This window comes from Gossypium arboreum, chromosome 2, assembly GCF_025698485.1.
Source record: "Gossypium arboreum isolate Shixiya-1 chromosome 2, ASM2569848v2, whole genome shotgun sequence".
Taxonomy (NCBI): domain Eukaryota; kingdom Viridiplantae; phylum Streptophyta; class Magnoliopsida; order Malvales; family Malvaceae; genus Gossypium; species Gossypium arboreum.
The window spans coordinates 9332503-9344813 of NC_069071.1; the positions used below are offsets into that span (position 1 = coordinate 9332503).

Below are 12311 nucleotides of genomic sequence, written 5' to 3' on the forward strand. Positions count from 1 at the left end.
TGGTTGTCGGAGGGGCGCGATCGGAACTGGTTCGAGCCAACAAAGGGTGAGCGGCGAGAGACCCAGGGTAATGTTTGGTGGTGGTCTTGTGCGAAGGTGGAAGGGGAGGGAGTGGGGGGTTAGGGTAGAGGAAGAATAGGAAATAAAAGGGAAAGAAAGGGTGGGGGAAGGAGGAGTAGGGCGATGGTGGAACGATGGGGACAGGTGGCCAGAATAGGGAGAAGCAGCGGCGGCTGGTTTGGGAGGGAAATTTGAGAAGAAGAAGTTTAAAAAAAATGTTAGGGTTGGGGGGCTTAAAAGGGAGACTGTCGTGTGAGGCCCGTATTAGGCCACACGGCCGTGTCGCACGCCCGTGTAGCTCGGATATTGCCCGTGTACGTCGCGAGAGTTTAATAACCATTCATCACACGACCCAAGACACGCCCGTGTGTCCAGGCCGTGTGGTCCACTCAGCCATATTGCACGGCCGTGTGCTACATTGTTCGCTTCTCCCATGCCCGTACGGTATCTCACTCGCCCGTGTGTGAGAACACACAGCCGTGTGCCTTACCCATGTAACTCTCAGACTTGTTTACAATTTGAAAAAGTAAGCTTCAAGTTTCACACGGCCTAGGACATGCCCGTGTGTCCAGGCTGTGCGGTCTACACAGCTGTGTCGCACGCTCTTGTGGCTCTATCGCAGGCCGTGTGGCTCGATACTTGGGGATTTTTAGCCCTGTTTCTATACAGCCAAGGACACGCCCGTGTGTCCAGGCCGTGTGGGACACTGTTCCTGCATTAAAATGCGAAAAATAGCTAAAATAAACTAGTTAGTGGCGTTAGTGCTCGGGTTGCCTCCCAAGAAGTGCTTATTTAGAGTCTAAGCTCAACTTACCTCTTATTTGCATGGTCACGACAAATCACGGAGTCGAGACTCCTCTTTCTCACTATCAATTATATTATCCACATAAAGTCTAATTCGAGTAATATTTACCTTAAACGTGCCGAATTGAGAACGATTTACCTCGATTGTACCGTATGAGAAAACATTCAGTACTGTGAAAGGAATTGTTTCGTTTGTATTAAGCTTTGAAGTAGCAATTCGGGGGTCCTTTTCATTTAACATTACTTTATCCCTAACCTTAAATTGCTTTGTTTCATCCTTACGCTCATCATGGCGTCGCTTTGATTCATCGTGTACTTTTGGTTTCTCCTTGACATTTGTTCGCAATTCGTCTAGTTCATCGATCTGAAGCTTTCATTCTTCATGAGTCACTCTGTGTTTGTCATATGGATTAGAATGTGGCTCCATCATGTTCTTCCTAGGGATTTCCTGAAAAGAAGTTTGAGCCATAATGTTATTCATATCAACAGAACTTGTATAGCTATCTTGCGTACTAGATAATTTAGTCGAATCACGAGCTTAGAGAGTAATCGTGTCATCTCCTACACGAAGTATTAGTTCTCCTGTGCCAACATCAATGATATTCCTAGCAGTTTCTAAAAAGGGTCGTCCTAAAATCAAAAGCACATCACTATCCTCTTCCATGTCTAGAACAACAAAATCAACACGGCCTGGATCTCCTCACATGGGCAGACCACACGGCCGTGTCAATCTAGCAGAATTGGAGCACGACTAACACAGGTATAGCACACGTCCGTGCCATTCTAACAGGCTCGAACACGACCTGAAGTAATAGCACACGGGCGTGTCACACGGGCGTGTCCCTGCCAAGCCCAAGTTAAATCCAATTCGGAAAAGGCCACTTTTGAGGGCTTCTAGGCATTCCAAAGCCTATAAATATGCCCTAGAAGAGGAGAAAAAGGGAGACGGAGAATAGGGGTAAGGAATTACTCCAAGGAAGCCGACTGATCCATCTCAGAAGCCGGATTCATCATCAAGACTGAAAATCTCTCCTCAATTTCCCTTCAGGAGTTTTGGGTTTTCTTTATGTTTTGTATTCTTTATTCTTCTGAGATGTTTTCTTATTTAGTTATGAACTAAATCCCCTAAATACTTAAGGGGAATGAAACCTAAGATGAATATTGTTATTATTTTCTGAATCGTATGATAAATATTTAACTTGTTCTTAATTATGTGTTCTTAATTCTTGTTTTGATATCCCAGGATACTGATTCAAGATAAGCTCTTATTTAGAGGAGGAATAGACCTTGTCTAAGAGTACATTTCTCATAATTAAACGGAGTTGATTGCGCGCCTAGAAATAGGGTGACAAGATTTTGCCGGATTAGGGTGAAACCTAATAAGGGGATCAATAGATCGAGTTAATGCAACCCTAGAGTGTTAATTAGAGAAAAGTCTCAGTTATCCAATCTAGGGATTAGACGTTATTAGTCTTGAATAGGGATAATAACATAACTTAGGGATCTCTACGGAACAAGTTGAATGAATAAATCGTTTAATTCGGAGCCAGAATAACAAGTAAAGTCTAGGTGGATTTTTCCTTAGGTGTTGTCTTCATTCAATCTATTTTCCCAAAAGCAATTCCCCAATTCTTTTCTCTGTACGTTCTTAGTTTAGATAATTAGTTAATTAAAACAAAACCCCATTATTCTTAGGCTAGATAATAAAAAGACATCATTACTAGTACTTTTAGTTCCTTTGGGTTTGACAATCCGGTCTTGCTAAAACTATACTACTGTTCGATAGGTACACTTGCCTACATCGCGATAATAGTTAGTTCAAGAACGAGTAATTATAAATATTTAAAACCTATCACAAAACGTCCAATCAAAAACCTAATTGTTTTATCTGCTAGTTGAATGCTCATCCTAGTTTGTTTTGATTTCCCAAGACCTAGTTGTTTAAACATTTTATAGGGCATAACATTAATGCTCGCCCCTAGATCAACCAACACATTGTTAATATTTAAACTACCAATTAAGCAAGGAATCGTAAAACTCCCTGGATCTTTCAACTTGTTGGGTAGCTTATTTTGTAGAATGGCTGAGCAAAATGCGTTTAATTCCACATGCGACGCATCATCTAACTTTCGTTTATTAGCCAATAGCTCCTTTAAAAATTTCACTACGTTTGGCATCTGCAAAAGAGCTTCAATAAATGGTAAGTTAATATGTAATTTTTTAAATAATATAAGGAATTTACCTAATTGTTCGTCCGTATGCCTTTCCTTGTCGCCTTAGGGTATGGCACACGAGGTTTATACTCTTTACTTATCGGATCCTGTGTACCATGATTCATCTCATCCTTACCATTACTTACCACAGTCTCGTGCCTCGTTTCAAATTTAGATTCAAGTAACCCTTCTTCATCGCACACAGTGATGGCATGGAGTTGCTCCCTTAGGTTAGTTTCTGTGTTACTGGGCATGCTACCTTGTAGTCGTTCAGAAAGTAACTTAGCAAGTTGTCCTCTTTGAGTTTCGAGCCCTTGAATTTACACTTGCTGATTCTTAAGCGCTGTTTCGGTATTCTGAAAATGAGTTTCTGACATTGACTTGAATTTTGTGAACATCTCTTCAAGGTTCGGTTTCTTCTTTTGTTGGTAAAGTGGTTGTTGAAAACCTAGAGGATGTTGTGGTCTTTGATTTCCTTGACCACCCCACGAGAAATTGGGATGATTCCTCCAACCTGCATTATACGTGTTACTATACATATTATTTTGAGATCTAGAATTATTACCCATATAGTGGACTTGTTCATCCTTGGTGCTAAGGTCGAAGAATGGATAGTCTGTGTTGTGCACTCCTCCTCGATTTGAGTCACACCTCATCACTGGATGTACTTGAGTAGAACCAGAAAAACCATCAAGATTTTTATTTTAAAGTTCTACCTGGTTAGATAGCATAGTGACAGCGTCGAGGTTGAAAACACCAGCTGCTTTTGTTGGCTTCGTTCTTATGACTTGCCACTGATAGTTATTCAGCAACATCTCTTCAATAAATTCGTCAGCCTCTTCAGGTGTTTTATTGTTTAAAGTTCCACTGGCGGCTGCATCGATTAGTTGCCTTGTTGAGGGATTCACACCGTTGTAAAAAGTCTGAACCTGTAGCCATAGAGGTAACCCATGGTGAGGGCACCTTCTCAATAAGTCCTTGTATCTCTCCGATGCATCATAAAGAGTTTCTAGATCCATCTGCACAAAAGAAGAGATATCATTCTTCAATTTAGCCATTTTAGCCGGCGAAAAATATTTAAGTAAAAAATTTTCAGTCATTTGTTTCCAAATGGTGATTGACCCTCATGGTAACGAGTTCAACCACTGTTTAGCCTTATTCCTTAATGAAAAGGGAAACAACTGAAGGCGAATGGCATCGTCAGAAACACCATTAATGGCGTCGTAGAATTCCAGAAAATTTGCTAAATGAGTGTTTGGATCCTCGTCCTGCAAACCATCAAACTGAGCAAACTATTGTATCATTTGAATCGTGTTAGGTTTCAGTTCAAAATTATTTGCAGAAACAGCAGGTCTAACTATACTCGATTCAGTTCCTATGAGAGTAGGTTTAGAATAATCATACATAGTACGAGGAGCAGGATTCTGATTTACTGGATTTGCAGCAACCATAGGAGTTAGTGGATTATTCTGATTATCAGCCATCTTCTCGGTTGTAGTATGAATATCGCCCTCTCGCTCTTCCTCTATGTATTGTAGGTTTGGCCTTATTTCTCTTCGATTTTTGCGAGCTGTGCTCTCGATCTCACAATAAAAAAACAAAGGTCCTGACGGGCTTCTTCTAGTAATAAACTATAAAAACCTGCCAGGAGTAAATAAAAGAAAATTTAGTAATTTAAAACAAAAAACAAAATTAAATTGCAATAAAAAAATGGCTAAAGTAATAAAAATTAAGCGTTCCTAATATCTTAGTCCCCGGCAATGGCGCAAAAAATTTGATGGTCGTAAAACTAACTAAAAATTCGACTAAGGCAAGCGCACCTATTGAACAGTAGTATAGTTATGGTGAGACCGGAAATATCGTATCCTCAAGGACTAAAAGTATTAGTAATTACTATCTTTTTATTATCTAACCTAAGAATTAAAGGATGTTTTTAAACTAAAACTAATTATCTAATTGGCTAAGATTACGACAGAGATAAAAGTTTGAAAATATTCTTTTGGAAAACCAATGGAGAAGACAATACCCAATGAAGAATCCACCTAGACTTCACTTATTACTTTTGAAATACACTTGACTTAATCCGTAAAAATCCCTGATTTATGTTAATATCTCTTTCGAGACTAGAAATAACTGACTCTAGGTTGATTAATCGAAATCTCTTTCTAATTAAAGCCCCTATTGTCGCATTAACTCGATTTATGGATTCCCTTATTAGATTTGACTCTAATCCGGCAGATTTATGTCGTCCTATCTCTAGGATTGCATGCAACCTCACTAAATTATGTATGATCTACTCTTAAACAGGGACTTTTGCTCCACTGAATAAGCATATCAAAAACCTGAATTAATATCCTGGAATATTAAAGCAATAATTAAAACTCACAATTAAGAATAAGAACAAGTATTTATCATATAATTCAAATAGTAATAAGATTCGTCTTAGGTTTCATCTCCCTTAGGTATTTAGGGAGTTTAGTTCATAATAATGGAAAACATCTCAAATTGGGAAAACAACAAAACATAAAGAAACCAAAGAACTTCTCAGGAAATTGAATGGAGATCTTCAGTCTTGAAGTAGATCCTGCTTCCGAGCTTATTCTAATGGCTATCCTTGAGTATTTTCTACCTTCTACTCTGCGTGTCCCTTTAATCCTCTTCTAGGGTGTTTATATAGACCTTTGAATGCTTCAAAACCCTCAAAATTTTCCTTTTCCGAGTAGAATTAGACTTGGGCTCGACAGGGACACGGCCGTATGGCACGCCCGTGTGAAGGTCCTCAGGCCGTGTGTAATTTTGAGTTAGTTTTTAGTTGACACGGCCATGACCCACGGGTGTGTGGTCTGTTTGGGTGTGGTTTACCCATGTGGAAGTGCCTAGGCCGTGTGAAACACTGAATTAGGCCTATTTTGTTCGTTTTTGGCCCGTTTCTTGCTCTTTTCGCCTTTCTATGCTCGCCTAAGTATAAAACATAAATTTAAAGGATTAGGAGCATCGAATTCAATGAAACTAAGGAAAAATCATCCATAAATATGTTAAACATGAGGTAAAAAATATGTATATATTATGGTTTATCAATTTTGTTGTTGAGTATGCCCTTTATTTTTTGCATACTTTCTTTACATGGCTAACCTGTTTGCAATTTTTGCATTGAGCATTAGGCCTAAAATAGTAGAACTTCTTAGGATGCCCCAACCTTTTGCAGTGTGAGCACGGTGGATATTTTTTCTTTCCACCTTCTTTCTTTGACTTCTTCTTATCTGACTAGTTTTTTTTTCTTTCTAACTTGAAAAGCTAGCAACATCTCTATTTATAGCTTGAAAAGCTCCTTCAACATGTCCTTTTTCTCTACTTGCCCCTCTTTGTTCTAGAGCATACAAAATATTGATTAGCTATATAAGTGAGATGGTTGATAGATCCATTAAATCTCCCAGTGAGGATATCTTTGATTTGTATCTCTCAAGAAGTATGGTAATCACCTTCTTAACTACTCGACTATACGCAAACTGGTCACTTAGCAGTCTTATCTGGTTCACCACTTCAAGATCCAATCTGAATATTGCTTCACATTCTCAGCTTCCTTCATTTTGAGGTTTTTGAAATTTCGTCTGAGATTGATCATCTGCTATTGCCTTGTCTTCTGTGATCCCCAAAACTCCTCCTTGAGCTTATCCCAACTTGTTTTGGATTTTCACGTTTCACAGGCCATGATTCTTATAAAGATCACATCTGAAACACCATTTTGTAGGCAAGACATTGCCTTGTGTTTTTTTGGCACATTCTTCACTGGTTGTTTCATTTGAGCGAGTGTGGGATTTGGCCTCAACACTGGTGGTTCTATCTCAGCATTTAGAACCTCCCAAATATCAAAGGCTTAAAGATAAGTTTTCATTTTTACTACCCAAATGTGGTAGTTTTCTTCTATAAAGAACAGGGGGTGGTGTAAAGTTTGCTAAAGACATTTTCATGAAAATAGGCCCTCAAAGATAAGTGGCTCTTGATACCAATTGTCAAATATTTGATGAAGGAAAGATTGAAATAGAAGCAAAAAGAATAAAAATTTTTGAAGAAGAATCAGTTGTTAGCTATTATTTCATTAAAACTAATTGCAATATTTACAATAATAAGAAAGCTTAAATAAGCTAAAAATAATAATAAAATAAGTACAACTTGGCTTAATCTAGTGACTAGATTTATATAACTTTCTTTTCTATTGCCTATCAGTTGCCATAATGTCTAATAAAAAAGTTATTATTGTTTCAGTGCAAGTTGGCAAGTTGGCAACTTGCCGAGTGAAGAGCTCGCAGGTGAGCTCAGATTTTTTTGGTGAGCTCGCAGTTCATATGTATGGTCATTTCGCAACATAAGCCCTAGTTAGGGTTTGGGCAAAAGATGGTCTCAATGGGGCTTGTGTAAAGTTTAGGCAAAATGGTTCTAATCTTCCGCTGTATATGCTCGTTGAAACTGATGCTGCCTTGAGGCCACTAGGAGTTTCAATCTCTGGTCTTAAGCTCCATTCTTTTACCGGCTTGGTTGATGTCACCAAAGTGCCTACATAGTTTTGTTGTAAAAGCAAAATAATGGTTTCTGCAACACTGTTTTGACATCTAATAGAATGCAAAGGATAAAAGATTGACATGAATTTCAATTTCACTTGCTATAATGAGGTATGCGGGGGTTGGATATCTACTTACTTTTGCAATATTCCAGTTTTAGACTATTTTAAAATTTTAATTTATTCAATATTTACATTAAATATGAATATTACTATCCAAACCCGTATGCTATTTTCAACAAATTTGAGTATCGCTTTTAATATATTATGACATAAGATAACTTATTATTTAAAATATTTTATTGTCAATGACCCCATCTTATGAAAATTATATTGAGTTATTTGATTTAATGCTTGCTTTGGATGGGAACTCTTGGTATAATTAGTTAGTTGTAACTTAAAAAAAAAATTTATTGATTTTGGTGTAACAAATCTATCATATCAAATTAATTAATGAAAATTAAAAATTTTATCACACGTATATGTGAGAAAATCACATATTTAGAATATAAAGATGTTTTTAAAAATAATATACAATAAATGATAAAAAGTATGGCTTGGAACTAATTAATAGTAACACATGAAATATGAGTGATATTAAAATTAAAAAAAAGATTAAGTTGAGAGTAAAATGAAATTTAAACATAAAAACACATCAAATTAATAATACTAAATGAATACAATTGTTTATCATTGTTACATCATCAATCCTGAGTTGGTATCGAGTTAATTTGTGACAATAACTCAAACAACAACATTATTAATAAGAAATTATATCACGCGTGTATGCATGTGGAAACCACGTATTTAAAAAATAATATATACAATTGATGGAGGTAATAAATTATCCATAATAAGATTAAAACATATAAAGAAATAATAAAAATTGGTTGAGTGGTAAATTTAACATTGTACCAATGCAATTGGTTTGGATTCAAATCTCACAATAAGCATAATTTTATTAATAAAACTAAAGTACCCTTAAATAATGTAACTTATTTTAAATACGGAATTTTATTTTTATAATTTTCCTAACCAACTTAGTGCCACAGTGGTGCTTAGTTAACTTGTGACACCAACTTAATTAAGGAGTTTATTAATAGTATAAATACCAAAACATTCTCATAGTTGGGTGATTATTCGTAGTTTATTATGTATTTATTTAATAATTTTAAAATATGTAATTGCAATATATATTAGCATGTATATTAATAAATATTTTATTAAGAAATTAGAAATAAACATATAGATAAAAGTATTAATAAATATAGGGATAATTATATCCTTTGTCACTAAACTATTAATAAGTTTATGTTTAGTTGCTCAACTTCAAAAAATTACAAAATGGTAATTGAAACGAAAGCTTTCATTTAAGTTATTAAATTATTTGAAAGTTTTTATTTAAGTCACTGAGTTATTATATATATATATAAAAGCTTGGTTAGAGAGCTTCAAGCTACAATTCGATGATCGGGATGGTAGATCAATACCCATCGATAAGTAGAAGAACTTTAGATCCAAATTGATTTGACGGTCAATGTTAGAGATTGAATAAGAAAGTTGTTTAGATTTTGGTTTGTAAATATGTGACATTAAAAACTATTTCATGAAGAAATTGAATTGTAAAAGAGAAGGAGAATGAGAGCTTCGATTGATGAAGGTAGTGTGAATAGAGAAGGCTATACAATGATGATTTTAACAACTTAGTGACTTAAATGAAAAGTTTTAAATAATTCAACGATCATTTTGTAACTTTTTTAAAGTTAATAACCAAAACTTAAATTTACTAATAGTTTAATGACCTTGAGTGTAATTTACCCATAAATATAATATGGTATACGGAACACATTATCCATACCTAAAATGTTACATCCACCAATATGAATAGACCCTAATATTTACAAATCATCCCATTGCAATCCATGGTACGAAAATTTTAAACTTTTTTATTTTTATCATATTACCAAATACACATTTAAAAATATTTATAATTTAATTTAGAATTATTAGTTATGACTCTATTTAAAAATAATATCAATTTTATTGACTCTAAAATAGAATTATAGTTTGAAAAAAAGTTTAAGCATACTCATTATTAATAAGTCAAAATAACTAATAATTAAGGTTGAAATATTATTTTAAAAATCTGAATTTTTATAAGTATTTTTATTTTATATTTATTAAAATAGTAAAATAAAGTTATAACTTGAATAAAAATTGAGTATATAAATAGAGATTTGTTATGAATATTTATTAAGTGGATATCCATCATGATCAATATAAAGTTTTGGTATATTTTAAATTCTAATAGTTATTAGAATTAGATCTCTACTTCTATTATACTTCTTATGTCTATAAATAGAGACTTTGATGAAGCATTGTAATTACCCCTTTCGATCAATAAAGTACATTCTCTGTTGCTTTCATATTTTCTTTGTTCTTTATTCTCCCCATCTCTCTTTATTTTATAACACGTTATTAGCACGACGATTCTCTATTTTTTCAAAATCTTTCGAAGTCGTCCCACAAATCAAATTCAATTTTCACATTAAACTTCCATCCTTACAACTTCATCTTCAGGATGTTAAAAGATTAAATCTCAGAATGGATGCTCGTGATGATAGTCAAGGTGATGACAATGATATTAAAGATCTTCGTATATTTTACTATATTTTATTTATTATATCATGTTTATTATAATTGGAGAATAATCATGACAACATGAATGGATAGATTCTGATTTGCATGAAATATTATTATTGAAATAATGAAATAAAAGGATTATCTTGAATAAATCTATTGAGAAATATAGATATGGAATAAATTGATCAAAATAGAAAGACGCAACTTAAGTACAATTAAATTCGAGGAGTTTTTTGGACTAGTAGTCCAAATATCTAAAGGCATAATGCCAATGAGGGTGTAAATGAAGTAGTTTTGCAAAAGCAGAATAAAAATATAAAGTTTTTCGCTAAGTACTGGTATTGATTATGAAAAGATATAATATTCTTTTGTGGTGGATGCAATAACCTTTAGATATATTGTTAAATTGACAATTCATAAAAGATTTAACTTGCGTCTAATGGTTGTTGTTACAACCTTTATAAATCACTATATAGTAAAGTTTATATTAAAATCTTTGAAGGATTTAGAATGCTAGAAGCATATTGAAATTCCTGGGAAATTATTCATTTATATGAATTGAAATAATTTGAACATATGTGGTAAATTTGAGTAGTTGAAGAAGGATTATAAAATGATCTAAAATACCTATTTGTTTTTTTATATGAGAATCATGATTAAAGTTTGTTATGATTATTGTTGAATCTCCTGAAGAGATCAAAATATATTTCCCAAAATTTTCCCTCACCCATGATTTTTAAAAGAATGGTAATATAAATGCTTATCAAATACATTCAAATAGTCATTTGAAAAACTAGTATTCAAGATTGAATACGTAAAATATGAGAAAATATATGATGTTTTTATAAGGGGGAGTAAATACGCGTTGTACTCTTTTTCCCTTAATCGAGGCTATGTCCTATTAGGTTTTCCTAGTAAGGTTTCTAATGAGGCAACATATTATGCGTATTATAGATTGTGTACTCTTTTTCCCTTGTTAGGTTTTATCCCATAGGGTTTTTCCTAATAAGGTTTTAATGAGGCACATTATCTATTAATGGATATCCAATGGGGAGTGTTATGAATATTTTATTAAGTGGATGTCCATCATGATCAATATAAAGTTTTGATATACTTTAAATTATTAGATCTCTACTTCTTTTATACTTCTTATGCCTATAAATAGAGACTCGATGAAGTATTGTAATCACCTCTTTTAATTAGTAAAGTACATTCTCTATTGCTTTCATATTTTCTTTGTTATTTATTCTCTCCATCTCTCTTTATTTTATAGCAAGATTGATTTTATCTTTTGATTATCACTTAATTAGTGTTAAAATTATATACCAATTAAAATTTAAGTTTAAAATCTATAAATAGCATTTATGTTTCAAAAGAAATATTTGAACGACAAAGCAATGGAAAGCACCGGAGAGATATGTAAGATAATTTTAATTGATGATGACATTATATAATATTATGTTATTTATTATATACATAAGTTGCTTATTACATGCAAAGCAAGTACCTTTTTATACTTTTTTTTACTTTTCTTCTTGTTGTTGTTATTATACATGAAATTGTAAATGAATGAGAGAGATTTTAAAAAAAAGAGTAAAAAGGCTTTATCATATAAAATTTTAATAATTATTTTTTAGTCATCATTATTAGATGTGTTTATTAATTTAATTTAAATATCTTTTATAATTATTATAATTATTATAATTGATACATGTTGTTTTGTTTTTCTATTTTAATTTATTATTATAAGTTATTTTTAATATTAGATCTAAATTTTTATATTGTTTTTAAAAATTATTTAATTTAAATATTACTTGTTATATAGATTATATTATATTATTTTTAATTTATAAAAGAGTCTATTCACGAAAAAATGTAGTTAAAAAAGAGAAAACACAAGAAAAATATACTTTTGTATCCACCAAGTTGTTTAAATTAAAATATTTATTACTATTGTAGTAGTGTGTGTTTCGTATCCACCAAGACCAATTGTTGCTCTTGGAAGGTGTAGAGAAAGGAAAACAAGGAAAAAATCA

The 12311-nt window shown here is 33.1% G+C and overlaps 1 non-coding gene across 1 annotated transcript; it reads left to right on the forward strand.

The window, feature by feature from the left end:
- The first annotated feature begins 4022 nt into the window (after nucleotides 1-4022).
- On the forward strand, nucleotides 4023-4129 carry LOC128289605 (small nucleolar RNA R71). Its single transcript, XR_008279250.1, has one exon. It is a non-coding gene; the product is annotated as a small nucleolar RNA R71 (small nucleolar RNA).
- Nucleotides 4130-12311: the final 8182 nt, after the last annotated feature.